General features: G+C 34.8%; 1 pseudogene; it reads left to right on the forward strand.

Annotated features, from left to right (window-relative positions):
- The first annotated feature begins 8,716 nt into the window (after positions 1-8,716).
- On the forward strand, positions 8,717-9,880 carry LOC100939531 (speckle-type POZ protein-like; annotated as a pseudogene).
- The last annotated feature ends 5,290 nt before the right edge of the window (positions 9,881-15,170 follow it).

Consider the following 15,170-nt stretch of genomic DNA (forward strand, 5'->3'; position numbering starts at 1 on the left):
GTCTCCTAAAAATTGCTGTTATTCTGTTCTTTTTCAAGGTGCGCTGATTTCATATTGTTCAAACACACATCTTACAAGCAATTTGTACAGTTAACACAATTATCACAGTGGTCCTGAGGTGACGTACATCCTCAGGTTACGAAGATAACAGGATTAAGAGATTAAAGTAAGACAGGAGTAAGAAATTATAAAAGTATTATTTGGGAACTGATAAATGTCCATATTAAAATGAAATCTCACAATTTATGTTCCTCTGCCTCAGCTCCAGCCAGTCCCTCCATTTGGGGTCTCTGACTTTCTGCAACATCTGTGTGTGTGTGTATGGATGTATACTACATTTTCTTTATCCACCTATTGGTTGGTTGATGGGCATATAGGCTAGTTCCATTCTTTTTTTTTAATTGCAAATAGTGCTGTTGTAAACATGTATGTGTGTGGGTCTTTTTCATATAAAAACTTTCTTTCCTCTGGGAAGATACACAGTAGTGCGACAGGTGGAGCAAATGGTATTTCTACTGTTATTTCTTATAGAAATCTTCATATGGTTTTCCATAGTAGTTGTACTAGTTTACCTTCCCATAGCAGCATAAAAGTGTCCCCTCTTTACCACATCCATGCCAATATTTTATTATTTTTGGATTTTTAAATTATATCCATTCTTGCAAGAGTATGGTGGTATTGTATTGTGGTTTTGATTTGCATTTTCCTGATAATTAGTGAAGTTGAGCATTTTTTCATATATGTTGGCCATTTATATATCTTCTTTTAAGAACTGTCTATTTATTACCTTAGCCTACATTTTGTTGGGGTTATTTGTTTTTTTCTTGTGGATTTTTTTTTTTATTTTTTTATTTTATTTTTTTTTTTGCCATTTGAAGATTCTGGACATTAGTCCTTTGTCAGATACATAGTTCATGAATATTTTCCACTACTCTGTGAGTTGTCTGTTTACACAGCAGATTATTTCTTTTGCTGGCAGAAGTTTTTTAGTTTAATTAAATTACAACTATTTATCTTTGTTTTAGTTGCATTTGCTTTTGGATTTTTGGTCATGAGGTTTTTGCCCAACCCAATGTCTAGAAGAGTTTTTCCAATGTTACCTTCTAGAACTTTTTATTGTTTCAGGTCTTAGATTTCATTATTTGATCCATCTTGAATTGACTTTTTATAAGGTGAGAGACAAAGATGCAGTTTCATTCTTCTACATGGGGATTGCAATTATTCCACCCCATTTGTTGAATAGTGTGTCATTTCCCCACTTTATGTATTTGTTTGCTTTGTCAAAGTTCAGTGGGCTGTATTTGTCTTTATTTCTGGAATCTCTCTTCTGTTCCATTGATCTGCATGCCTGTTTTTATACCAATACCATGTTGTTTTGGTAACTTGTAATATGCCTTGTAATATGTTGGGTAATGTGATGCCTGTAGGTTTGTTCTTTTTCTTAGTCTTTCTTTGGCTATGCAGGTTTCAAAGCTGAGAATCAAATAAAGAACTCATCCATTTTGAAAATAGTTGCAAAAAAAAAGAAAAACAAAACAAATTACTAAGGAATATACCTAACCAAGGCAAAAGACCTCCACAAAGAAAACTACAAAACACTGCTGAAAAACATCATAGATGACACAAACAAATGGAAATACATCCCATGCTCATGGATGGGTAGAATCAATTTTGTGAAAATGAGCATATTGCCAAAAGAAATCTATAAATCCAATTTGATTCTCATCAAAATGCCATCATCATGCTTAAGAGAACTAGAAAAAACAATCCTAAATTTCATATGAGTTTTTTTTTATCATTTTTGACCTTTAATAACAAATGTAAGTCCTTTATTTTAGGTTGTGATAATATAGAAATGTCACTCTAAAGGGACTTAGTGAATTTTCAATCTTGCTAAATACACAGGTACATATATATGTCCATTTCTTTTAAAACAAGACACAGCATCAATTAACTAGCTAATAGATATGCTGTGAAATTCAATGTGTATTTTGAAGACACCTTGAAATAATTATTATTATTCTACATAACTATACTTTAAATGATCGTATCTATTTTTTTATTTTCCACAGAGATTTTTGATTCATCCCTCCTATAAATGTAATATGGAAACATAAATTTTTAGTAAGTCAAAAAATATATACAAAAGATACCAAAAAGTTTATAAATTTTGTGGAAAATAGCTAAATCAAGCCATAAATCTCCTTTAATCTACACATCAGGGAAGCACTTTATGATCAAACTAGTCCAGATTAACAGAAACCTAGTTGTTTTTGTCACTAGAAGTCTTACCATTAACCACTTCTCACAAAAATATTCTACAGCATAAGGTCTGATTAAAAACATATATATGCACATATATGTATATTTATAATTATATAGACATAGATGAATCATGTAATATACATATACACACACACTCGAAAACATTGATGAGATAGAGAGATTATAGAAAATTTTATACAAATCATCTAGGAATTAATACAGATATAAAGAAACACAGAACTTATATAGTGCCAAAGATTAATAATGTTGTTTTATCATGCTTGTAAATCTGAAGTAATTCACATAAAACCTATCCTATAACACATATAACAAAAGATTAGTATCCATTGTTCAGTGAGAACTACAAATCACTAACCAAAACTGACAAACAATCTAATAAAAAAGTGATTAAAATATGAAGAAGCAATTAAAAGTAAAAATGGCCCATAAGACATAAAAGATTAAAAAGTTACTGATGCTCAGTAAAATAGAATTAATGCCAACAAATTGATGTCATAGAGAAGATTTGCACCCTATAAAAACCTGAGAAATCTATTTTGAGGGAGTATAATTTGAAATAACACTTTTAAATAAAATGTAAATATGCCGTTTGAAACTGAAGTTCTACACTTAGGAATCTGTCATGAAAAATCCATGCACATAAGCACATGTATGAACAGAATGATTCCTCCAGCACTTAAATGTCTTTCAGTCAATGAACACATGTACCTCCAACAAATGTATGAGTGTAGCCATTGCAGAAAACAGGCTATCACTTTGCTAAACAGAAGAAGTAGTTTCCAGAAAAAAAAAGTATTTTTTGCAATGCAATAAAATGTATGTAAACTGGTACAAACAAGAAAGAACCTCAAAAAACACATGTAATTCCAAGGATGAGAATTTTAATTTTTATTCTATATAATTCTGCAATGTTTAACTTTCCACAAAGTTTTTATGTATTAATTATCATATTTAAAGTTTAATTTGTGAAATAGTGAAATAAGCACATCCGTTTAAGACAGGAAGTTTCAAAATGTGACATTGCATTATTAATTCACTAGTGTTATTCAAAAAACTTGATAATGTTTCTCTTATATTATTTTATCCACTTGCAGCTTGTTTTTAGGACATTTGTTCTATTTTTGAAAGTATGTATGAATAAATATAATACAATGTTTAGAAACTGCAATAATTGTAGAAACCTAAATTCATGCAATTTTAATACTTTTTCTTGTACTATTTTTAATATTTTATGAATCATACAATAGTTTAATAACCTCTGCTGCCTTCTTAAAAGGGTTATATTTGTTGTTATTTTGAGACATGACTATAAATACATTGACAATTTTCCTATCAATTAATATCCCCTCCCTTTGAAGTTTGGCAAACTTTGTAGCTGTCTCAACAAAAAGAATGTAATGAAAATAATGTGGCTAAACTTTCAAAGCTCTGCTGTAAACACAGCATGTTCTTCCTCTGTTTCTCTTTCTCTCTTTCTGTTTCTTTTTTTCATGTCTTTTTTTTCGCCCACTATTACTAAATAACTCAACATGTAGTCCCCATAATAAATGACAATTTGTAGAGAGATACAAATATATGCCTAAGGAATCCTGGTAGCCCACTAGCACTTTGAGCCTTTCAACATGAATCTCTAAGTATGTAAGTGAATGATCTTCAGATAATTACAGACCCAGGCACCATAGAAAAGTAGCTACCTAAGAAACTCTGTGAAGGAACACATAACTGAGCCCACCTAACACACAGATTCTGAGAGATGATAATAAAATGATTACAGTTGTTTTAAGGCCCTACATTTGAAAACTATTTGTTATGCAGTGATACACACCTGGAATAATAATTCTACATATTTTAAATTATACATTTGTAATAAAATTACAATTAATATATATCTACATAATGGGAAACTGTGATACTACACTTGGAAAACATCTGTACCCCAAATAGGTGAGTCAATATAACCTGGTGGTTAAGAGCTGGCACTCTGGATCCAGATGGCCTTGATTCAAGTCTTAGAAACCACTATATAATGATGTGGGACTGGACAAGTTACTTGAACTTTATTTGACTCAGCTTTCTCACCAATGAAATGGCCATAGTTGTCATCACATTATCAATAACATGGGTTGCTGAAAGAACCAATTCATTAATATTGCAAAGCACTAACAATTGTGTGTACAGCAAAATAAAATTGTACTATTATCATTAAACAAGTCAAAAAATTTCCACAATAATAATTTCAGTGTTCATATAATTGCATAATATATTATAGTTTCAAAACATGCTATGTTTCTAATGCAAATGATAAAAATGACAGCATTTAATATTTCAAGCATGTGGGAACTAAATTTGTAGCATAAACCAAGGGCTGACAAACTATGGCCTCGTGGTCAGTCAAATCTGGTCAGCTATTTGTTTTTTAAAAAAATAATTGATTTAAGAATTTCACACCACAAAATTATACACTTTAAGCATTTAATCTGTATGATTCATTGGCATTTAACACATTTGAAATGTTGTGCCACTACCACCACTATCTAGATCCAAATTAATTTTTTTTCACTTTAAAAGGAAGCTTTACACCCATTAGAGAGTCATCTTGCATTCTCCCATTATCCGTGCCTTGCAACCTGGCATTATGTGTTGGCATAATTGTATAGCCTATTGGGTAATATTTTTTTAAAAAATGCAAATAGGTATATAACTTCAACAAAGTGTTTTATTTTTTCTTACTTCTAACATATCCTATTTGTTTCTAAACAGCAATTTTATGATGCATGAAATTAAACTTTTATGTTCTAATTGCTCTGTTATTAAATATATTCAGAGGTGTTCTGATTTACATTGTTGTGAGTTCTTTCCAATTTTATATTGAAGTATTTTTCTTGAGAATGGCCATAAACCAAGATCCTGAAAAGCTCTGATGGAGGTGGGGAAGTGAGTTTCAGATATATGAGTCAGGTAAAATATAACGAAATGAGAAAGGAAGAACAAAATGCAAAAGTAGAAGAAATTTATTACTCACAGTTCCTAAGTGATGTTAGGGATGATGATAGGAAACTGACAGAAAGTCCAGAGGTGGTAGAGAGCTCAACCAGCTGCCTAGAAGTGCGAGGGGGAACCCTTGTGGAAAGACTTTTATTAAGGACCTTGGGTGTTATTTCCTAGGCTTCTCTGCAGGAGCTGAGGAATGGCTAGCTTAAGGGAACACACATGAAGGGGAAAATGATTATATGACTCTGGTATTGATCATTAGGTTATATCATGGTCATCACCTCTGTGATGTGTTGCATTTCTGGGTCATTAGGATGAGAAACATGTAGACTCTGTCTCAAACAACTACAGGAAGAAGGGAAGTTTTAACAAAGCCAATAGTGACAACCTATGACTAGGTCTTAAGCAACTCATGTTAAGCCTAAAAATCAATGCTGAGGCAAAACAAACTTACGACAAGAAGGTAGACAGACATTTTAGAAGAAATGTGACCTAGCCACTTCTGGATTGGTAGCATAAAAAGTACCACGAATCAGCTTCTAAATGTAACAAGAATAAATAGTGAAAATTGTTTTTAGAGACAACTATGTAAACATATTAGGAGAAGTTGACTGCAGTGGCATGCACCTATAGTCCCAGCTACTCAGGAGGCTGAGGAGGGAGGATTACTTGAGCCCAGGAGTTCAAGGCCAGCCTGGGCAACTTTGTGAAACCACACCTCTTTACCGTTTTCCAGTTTAGGAAAAAAATAGTGCAGCTCACAGCCAGCACTCATTTAACTTTACATAAATACACTCTTTGAGGCTGAAGCAAATCTGTCTCATTTTCAGTGTGAAAATACATTATATAAACTCTTCTTGGAGTTGTTTCTAAACAGAGCTAATATCAGAATCATCTGAATCATCTAATTTAGAAAAATAGAATTTATCAAATTAACCTTCAGCCAACAACTACTTGATAATAATGTTAACATCATCGTGTATTTTCTAGGATTTGACATCTTCAACGATTGAAAATTTCTATATTTTGTAAATGGAAATAGCACTACTACAAATAGAATGCTAAAAATAGAATGATTTTTTTTCCAAAGTTGATATACTAGAGCAATGAAAAATTAATAATAAAAGCTAGATGTTTTGTGACAAAATTATCTTGAAGTAAATGCTCGACCATAAGAAAGTTAATCAGAAACAAAAAGAAAGATAGAAAAGAACAGCATTTCCTGTGTTCATATCACCCTGAAATGCCTCAGAAACGATCACTGCAAAAGTGCGTAAATGTTATTAGATCAGACTATGAAGTGATATATGCCCCAAGGGCAATGCCAAAAGCAAAATATCAATCAGCCAATAATTTGTGAAGGTTAAGAGCTAGACTGAGCTTGTAAAATTAACAAACAAAAAAATAGAAAAGAGTCAAAGAGTGTCCCTATTAAAACCACTGTTATTCTAGGGCTTGTGAAAATGCCCAAGGGTTCACTTTCTGAGTAGAAATTCCATGGAAATAACACTGCAATGTAAAGAGACTTCATTAAAATAGTCCATCTATTCACCAAACAAATTAACAATGAAAATTAAAAGAAGATGGGGATATAATTTCCAGAGTAATTATAATATATTATCTAAAATATTGAGGATTTAACAAATTTTAACAAGTGTACAAAGAAATAGGAAAGTGGGACTGCTATATGGGGAAAACGGGCAATAAAACATGCCTGTGAAAGGAATGAGTTGGGTTGGGCGCAGTGGGTCACACCTGTAATCCCAGCACTTTGGGAGGTCGTGGTGGGTGGATCACTTGAAGTCAGGAGTTCAAGACCAGCCTGGCCAACATGGTGAAATCCCATCTACTAGAAATACAAAATTATACGGGCCTGGTGGTGCATGTCTATAATCCCAGCTACTTGGGAGGCTGGGACAGGAGAATTGCTTGAACACGGGAGGTGGAGGTTGCAGTGAGCCAAGATGGTGCCACTGCACTCCAGCCTGGGCAATAGAGTGAGACTCTCAAAAAAAAAAAAATTAGTTGTAGATTTAGTAGGCAAAACTTTAAATTAGACATTATAAATATACTCAAAGACCTAAAGGAAACCACACATAAAGCTGAAACCACACATTAAGCTATAATGACAATGTCACATTGTCATTATAAGTCACAAGAAATAGAAGTTATATGTTTTTCAAAGAACCAAGTGAACATACTGGAATGAAAATATAATAACAGAAATAGAGAATGCATAAGCAGGATTCTGCTTCATGTTTGAGGCAGATGAACAAGAGCCAAAAAAATGCTCAAGGGAGATCAATAGAGATTATATAGTCCAAAGAACAGAGAAACAAAGAATGAAGAGAAATACACAGAACCTTATAGACTTGGGACACACTTAAGCACAGCAACATATGCAAAATAAGAGTACCATGTGAAGAAGAGAAAGATTCAGTGAAAAATATTCATAAATAATGCCCCAAACACCCCATTAACTATTTTCAAAACACTAATCTATGCATTTCAGAGGTTCTACAAATTCTTAGTTTAGGGTAAACACAAAAAGATCCAAACAGAGACACAATAATAATAAGTTGAAAGCTAAAGAAAGAAAATTATAAAGCACAAAAACAAAAGCAAGTAACCACATATAAGGGAACTCAGATAACATTAATAGCTGACTACACATCAGAAACAATGCTGCCCCTAAGGCAGTGGTATGTCATATTCAAAGCGCTGAAAGAAAAAACTGCCAATCAAAAATTCTTTATACTACAAAATCATCTTTAAAAAATAATGGTGAAATAAAGACATTTCTAAACAAACAAAAACAGAAAACTATTGCTAACTAATCTGTCTCACAATAAATTCTGAAGAAAATTTTCTAGGCTAAAAGTAAATAAACACAGAAAGCAGTGCGAACTTAATATAAAAGTGCACCTGAATAAATAATTATGTAATTTTAACAGATAATATAAATTCATATTTATTCAACTTTCTTAGCAAATTTAAGAAACAAATATATAAAGCATATATATATAGTTTTCATGCTGAACATTTAATTTATATATATGTAATATATTTGTCAATAATAGCACTAGGTAGGTATGTGGATGCAAAACTCTATTGCAGTAAGAAATGACACCAAGAGGAGCGGGAGATCGGGAAGGATGGAGGGCCGGGGAGGAGGAATGTGGGTTAGTGAAGGTGCCTCCACAGGGACTTGCCGCCATTAATTCTGCTGCCTCCAGCACAGCCTCAGCGTCTCTGAGCTGATGCAGCCAGGGCTGCCTACTGCTGCCCGGCAAGTCCAGGCATTGAGGAAACATGAGGGTGGCCCTTCTCAACCATGCTCCTGGTGAAAATCAAACACTAATGCTCTGAGACATCTAAGGTAAGGTACTCAATTGTGTGGGGTACTACATAAATCCTAAAAGAATGCAATAAAGCGACAATGTCTCAGGAACCCGCCCCACCTATACCTAGAGATATGTCTTCTTGTCCCATAAGTGTTATACACGGGTCAAAGTAGTAAAATGTTCAACACGTAGACCATTAATAACTTCATTTTTTGTCAAGAGGAAATGGTGAGGAGGTAAAAAGTTCCACATTTTCGCCTGGCCCAGTGACAAAATGAAATGGTGCCTGAGGGTAAACCCAAAGGGATTAGATAATGAAAGTGAAGACAACTTGTCCTTATATTTGCTTTTAGTCAGATGCCCCAAAAGTGAAGTGTGAGCAAAACTCAAATTTTCTCTTCTGAACTCCAAAATGGAAGAAAGAAAAGCAATGGAAAGTCAAAGGCATATCAAGTTGTGCAAGGCAAGGACTGGGATTTTTAAAAAAATCATTAGAAGGGACCTTTAGCTTGAGGAGGCTAATGGTCTTTTACCAGATGACAAGCTTACATTATTTTGTGAGGTGATTGTGGTCCAAGATTCAGTAAATATATCAGGACATACTAATACAAATACTTTGAAGGTGGCTGAGTATTGACTAGGAGAAGATTTAGGTAATCTCTAGGATAACACAAGATTTACAGACTGCAGTTTTTTGTGAGAGAACAAGAGTTTAAAGCTCATATAAATCTGCTTGTACCTCCATCCCCAGTTTTTAATGCCATGTTTGAACATGAAATGGAATAAAGCATAAAGAATCGAGTGGAAATAAATGATTTAGATCCTGATGTTTTTAAAGAAATGATGAGATTCAGTAACAGGGAAATAACTAAACCTTGACAAAATGGCTGACACCTTGTTGGCAGCTGCAGACAAACATGCACTGGGAACAGCTGAAGGTCTTGTGTGAGGAAGCTTTGTGTAGTAATCCCTCAGTAGAAAATGCTGCAGATACCCTTGTTCTTACAGATTTGCACGTTGCAGAACAGTTGAAAGCACAAGCCATAGACATTATTAATAGGTGCATTGTACTTCGACAACTTGGGTGTAAAGATAAGAAAAACTGGAACAGCAACCAAGCAACCGATGTAATGGAAACATCAAGGTGGAAGTCCACGATTCAGTCTCACCCTTACTTAGCAGCAGAAGCCTTCTGAGCACTAGCATCTGCACAGTGTCCACAGTTTGGCATTCCACACAAATGGCTTAAACAGTCCTAAATCTTCTGTGAACAGTTGAAAAATGGAATTGACTTTTATTCATTCAAGTCCAGAAGGATTCTAATACATAAACCATGAGGAAGATTTGTTTCTGTTATTTGGTCCACAGAACAGAAGCTGAAAAAGCATATTGCTTGCAGTTCAGGTGGTTAATTAATGGTTTATTCTTCAGCTTTCAGTTAGACTGATTAATTCACTTCAAGGCCTTAAACTATGTTCAATGACTTCTCTTGTTTGTATAATAATTCTTTAATTTTCTTTTATTTTGCCTTGTCATTTTGGCCAATGCTATGCAGAATTATATAAAGTAGCTTTATAATGCAGTCATAATGATAACCAAAGATATTAAGTTTCCAAAGGATCTTTTATTTTGAAAAGGAAAAATGAATTTTATAGTTTGTCCTATGCTGTCTCAAGAATTAAGATTAAATTCTCTTTAAAAGCACTCGTATTGGAGTTTACCAGTAATGTCTTCAATCTAAGTTCTATAAATACGAGAGAACCCATTTACCTTCCAAGTAAGTTACCGCAATACAGTGCTTCAATTCTTTCTTTTTTTTTTTTAATTTTATTATTATTATACTTTAAGTTTTAGGGTACATGTGCACAACGTGCAGGTTTGTTACATATGTATACACTGCTTCAATTCTAATTCATTTTTCACTTCAGGGAGCAAATAAACAATAAGTTGGCCCAGATTTTTAGTGAACTGTGTGATGTTTGTCTTGTATGTTAACTGTCCAACAAACTATGGGTTTATCTAAGTTTACAATGATTCAGAACTGAATGAGGTTAAGATATCATGAAGAAAGCATGTATTGTGTGTAAGTAATTTTTTAAATTTATGGTGACCTACATTTATATATACATGTTAAGAGTAAGGATGACCAAATGTAAATTTAATAAGTGGACCAATTAACAAAGATAGATAGATAGATAGATAGACAGATAGATATGAACTTTCACTTTTACTGTGTAACTTTTGTATGCTGAATGGTACATCTTTATTTTTACTTTTGAGAGAATTAATAGGGTAAAATTAGTTGTGTCTTAATATCTGAAAGAAATTTTTAGAAGGAGTCAACTGGGATGTTTGTGATAATAGATAAGAAAGATATTCTTGGTTTCTACTAAAAATACAAAAAATTAACTAGGCATGGAGTTGGATGCCTGTAATCCCAGCTACTTGGGAGGCTGAGGCAAGAGGCTTGCTTGAACCTGGGAGGCAGAGGTTTCAGTGAGCCAAGATCGTGCCACTGGACTCCAGCCTGGGCAATAAGAGTGAAACTTCATCACAAACAAACAAACAAACAAACAAAGCAGAAAACTGATAACTTGTCTGTGGGAGATGCATATAAAAACAGAGAAACCTTAGAGTATAGCAGGTCACACACCATGAGCATCCCCACCCACCTCTTATTTCTTCTTTGTGTTTCAGTTACTGTACCAACATTGTGGATGATACAGAAATTCTGCTTAATATGAATAGTTATAAATGATTTATAATTTGGAAAAAAATGAAGCACACCAAATGATAACTTGAATTTATAAAAACAAAAAGAATGTTAATGAGGAGGTGCAGTGTGGCATTTTGGTATTATCATGATATTGGAGGCTGGTAACAGATATCAGCAAATTCTGCCCTGTCATTTAGTACTTTTGTTTACAGGATTACTGAGGGGTACACACTACAAATGTTATCAGAAAGAAGTTATGTTTTAATGGGTAACTTCACTAGCACAATAACAAGAAGTAGATATTGAAAAACTCTGAAACATACGGAGTTTAGGCTTTCCATGTAATCCGGGCCTTTTTACTTCCCCTAATTTTGAAATAGGCCTATTCAGTATGTTGTTCAGAGGGCTATTCAGAGAATGGAAACCCAAGGCTCACTCTCCCTGAGGCCAAGTACCACTCAGCCAGGTAGATTTAGAGAAATAGAAAAACCAAACTGCCTTGGTGACTGGATTTTGCCAATGTCTGAAAGAAAGAAGTAACAGAAAGAAGGGGATCTAAGGTAGATCCTGTGAATTATAAAATGTGCCCCCAAAGGACTTTGCTTCTACCATGTATATTGATGCTACCTCCCATCTGAGAAAGAAGGGGGATATAAGGAGGAGTCAAGGCCAGGCACAGTGTCTCATGCCTATAATACCAGCACTTTGTGAGGCCTAAGTGGGAGAATCCATTGAGCCGAGGAGTTTGAGACAAAACTGGATGCCTTAGACAGAGCCCATTTCTAAAACAAAACAAAACAAAACAAAACAAAACAAAACAAAAAGCAGGACATAGAGGTGAATGCCTGTAGGGCTAGTTTGTCAGAATGCTGAGGCAAGAGGATTGATTGAGCCCAGTAATTTGAGGTTGAAGTGAGCTATGATTGCACCACTGCATTCCAGCTTCAGAAATACAATGTGATCCTATCTCGAAGAAGAAGGAGGAGAAGGAGGAAGAGGAGGAGGAGGAGGAGGGGAAAGAAAGTGATATGGAAGAGGGGCAGGGAACTGCAGGGAGGAGAAGGGTGGGTCCCTGGCAAGGACCCACCCTATATAAACTTGTAGATTATACTCTAGTTTATGAAGATTGCTTGGTAATTCCAAAATCAGTACCACGTTTTGGTACTGACTTGTGCCCAGGGACCTAGGTGAGGACAGGCACTCCTGCTTTCACGCCCTAATGTTGCATTTCCCAAGAACACACTGCCCTGACACTCCCCCATCATGTGCCTATAAAAACCCCTGAGACTCTAGCAGGCAAGCACACAAGTGGCTGGACATCAAGAGGAGCGGATTAGCGGAAGAAGAAACAAACAGCTGGACGTCAAGAGGACATCAGGGGAGCACGCAGGCAGGCCATCAACTGGCAGAACAACACGGAGTTTGGCTGGGGTGGTTGGAAAGCAGCCTGACTCCAAGGGAAAACCATCCCCTTTCTGGCTCCCCCATCTGCTGAGAACTACTTCTACTCAGTAAAACCTTGCACTCATTCTTCAAGCCCACGAAGTTCTGATGCACCAAGGCAAGAACTCCAGATACAGAAAGCCCTCTGTTCCTGTAATAAGGCAGGTGTCTAATTGAGCTGACTAACAAGCCATCTATGGACTGCTGAACTAAAAGAGCATTGCATACCGTGCAGAAGGAAGCCAGGCAGAGAGAGAGGTTCAGATGCTTCTTCCACCATAAAATATAGTAATAACTAGCTTTATAATATGTACAACACGACTTTGATATTTGAATATTTATAAAGCAGTTTTTAGTTTTATATCCTGTATAGCATTCTTGTAATCACCTATACTATTTTTTTGATGCAAATGTGTAGTTACTTTTAAAACTCACATAGCAAGTACATGTTAAAAACTTGTAGATTATACACTAGTTTATGAAGATTGCTTGGTAATTCCAAAATCAGTACTACATTTTGGTACTAGGCATGTACTACATGGCTTAGCTATAGCAGACCATATTAACCACTGCTGTCAATGCTTTGGATTGTGCCATTGAAGAGTTAACAGCCAGCAGAATGAAATTTAGCAACATCACAATTTTGGAATATTTTCAACAGCCCTATTATTAATGAACTGTGAATCAGTCTTTTCTACATTTAATTTCCAGTTGTAGCACATGCGATATTATTCTGGACATATGGGGAAAAAGTCACTTGAATTTTTTTCTTGGAAAAAGTGCTTAATAATTTGTAATCGGAAACAAATTATATGTGCCTTTTAAGCAGATTAATGTATTTCTCAGACATAGATGATTGATAGATTTGCTTTCTTTGTAAATCATCATATATGGGAATATATGGGAATATAACTTATGAAACAAGTGAATATAAGTAAACTTACTCCCTTTTCATTGCTTTAGAAATGAAAAAGCTTAACATTATATTTGGAAGTTGAAAGTGAATGTAGTAAATACATTAATAAAAAAGGTGTGGACCATTAGTAATTTTTTACTCATCTTTACACTGGAATTATGTCTGCCTAATGATTACTTAAATATTTGAATGTTTCATTTATTATCTCAATATCTAAGTCACTTTGTATAAAACATCATGATTTTATTTAATCTGATTTAATATAAAATCAAGTCAAGGAAATATAGATGTTCTGTTCACTTCAGTCTTCTAGAAGTTCTCATTACTTAACCTGCCTTGTCCTCATTTCTTTATCAGCCATATGGAAAGCATTTAAGTAGGTGACCTCCATCTTTTTATATATATATATTTTTTTGAGACAGAGTCTCTCTCTGTCACCTGGGCTGGAGTGCAGTGGCGCAATCTCAGCTCACTGCAACCTCTGCCTCCTGGGTTCAAGCAGTTCTCTGCCTCATCCTCCTCAGTAGCTGGGATTACTGGCACCCACCACCATGCCAGGCTAATATTTTTCATATTTTTAGTAAAGACACAGTTTTGCCATCTTGGCCAGGCTGCTCTTGAACTCCTGACCTTGAGATCCACCCACCTCAGCCTCCCAAAGTGGTGGGATTACAGGCTTGAGCCACCGCGCCCAGTCCCTTTTTAGAATTCTAACAGACATGCTCTAATTTGAATTTGACTCATAAAACAAGGTGCTTTCTTTCTTTCTTTTTTTTTTTTCAAGTTTTAAGTTCAGGGGTACAAGCACAGATTTGTTACATAGGTTAACGTTTGTCATGGGAGTTTGTTGTACACATGATTTCATCACCCAGGTATTTAGCCAAGTACCCATTAGTTATTTTTCTTTATCCTCTCCCTCCTCAAACCCTCCGCTCTCTGAAAGGCCCCAGTGTGTGTTGTTGCCCTCTATGTGTCCATGTGTTCTCATCAGTAGGCTCACCTATCTATATGGATCTATGGAAATTTGATGACAGGAAATCAGATACCTTAGTACAATTGCTCAGCTGTATAAGTGGGTAGTCCAGAATAACTTTCTTGGTACGACTATGAAGAATAAATTTTGAAAACTTGGGTAACAGCCAATCAGGATGAAAATAGTCCAAAAGAAAATTTCTCATTCATCATTTATTATTTAAAAACTCAAAAATAAAATCTAACTTCTTTTCATTTATGTTCCAGTCCTGCAGCAAAATGTAATAAACTACAACACTTGGCATTTTTTATGTGCAGTCACATTTTTTTTTTATGGCCAGAAACAAAACCTTTATTTCAAGTGTAGTTACATCTCACAAATAATTTTTCAATCGTTTTCTGGGTTGTCTGTATACTAATTCAAATGTTACACCTACCTTTTTCTCCTAATAGCTAGATATTCCAAATGTAACTGAAATATAACAGCCCTTCTTTTGTTACC

This window comes from Pongo abelii, chromosome 3 (assembly GCF_028885655.2).
Source record: "Pongo abelii isolate AG06213 chromosome 3, NHGRI_mPonAbe1-v2.0_pri, whole genome shotgun sequence".
In the NCBI taxonomy this organism is placed as follows: Eukaryota; Metazoa; Chordata; class Mammalia; order Primates; family Hominidae; genus Pongo; species Pongo abelii.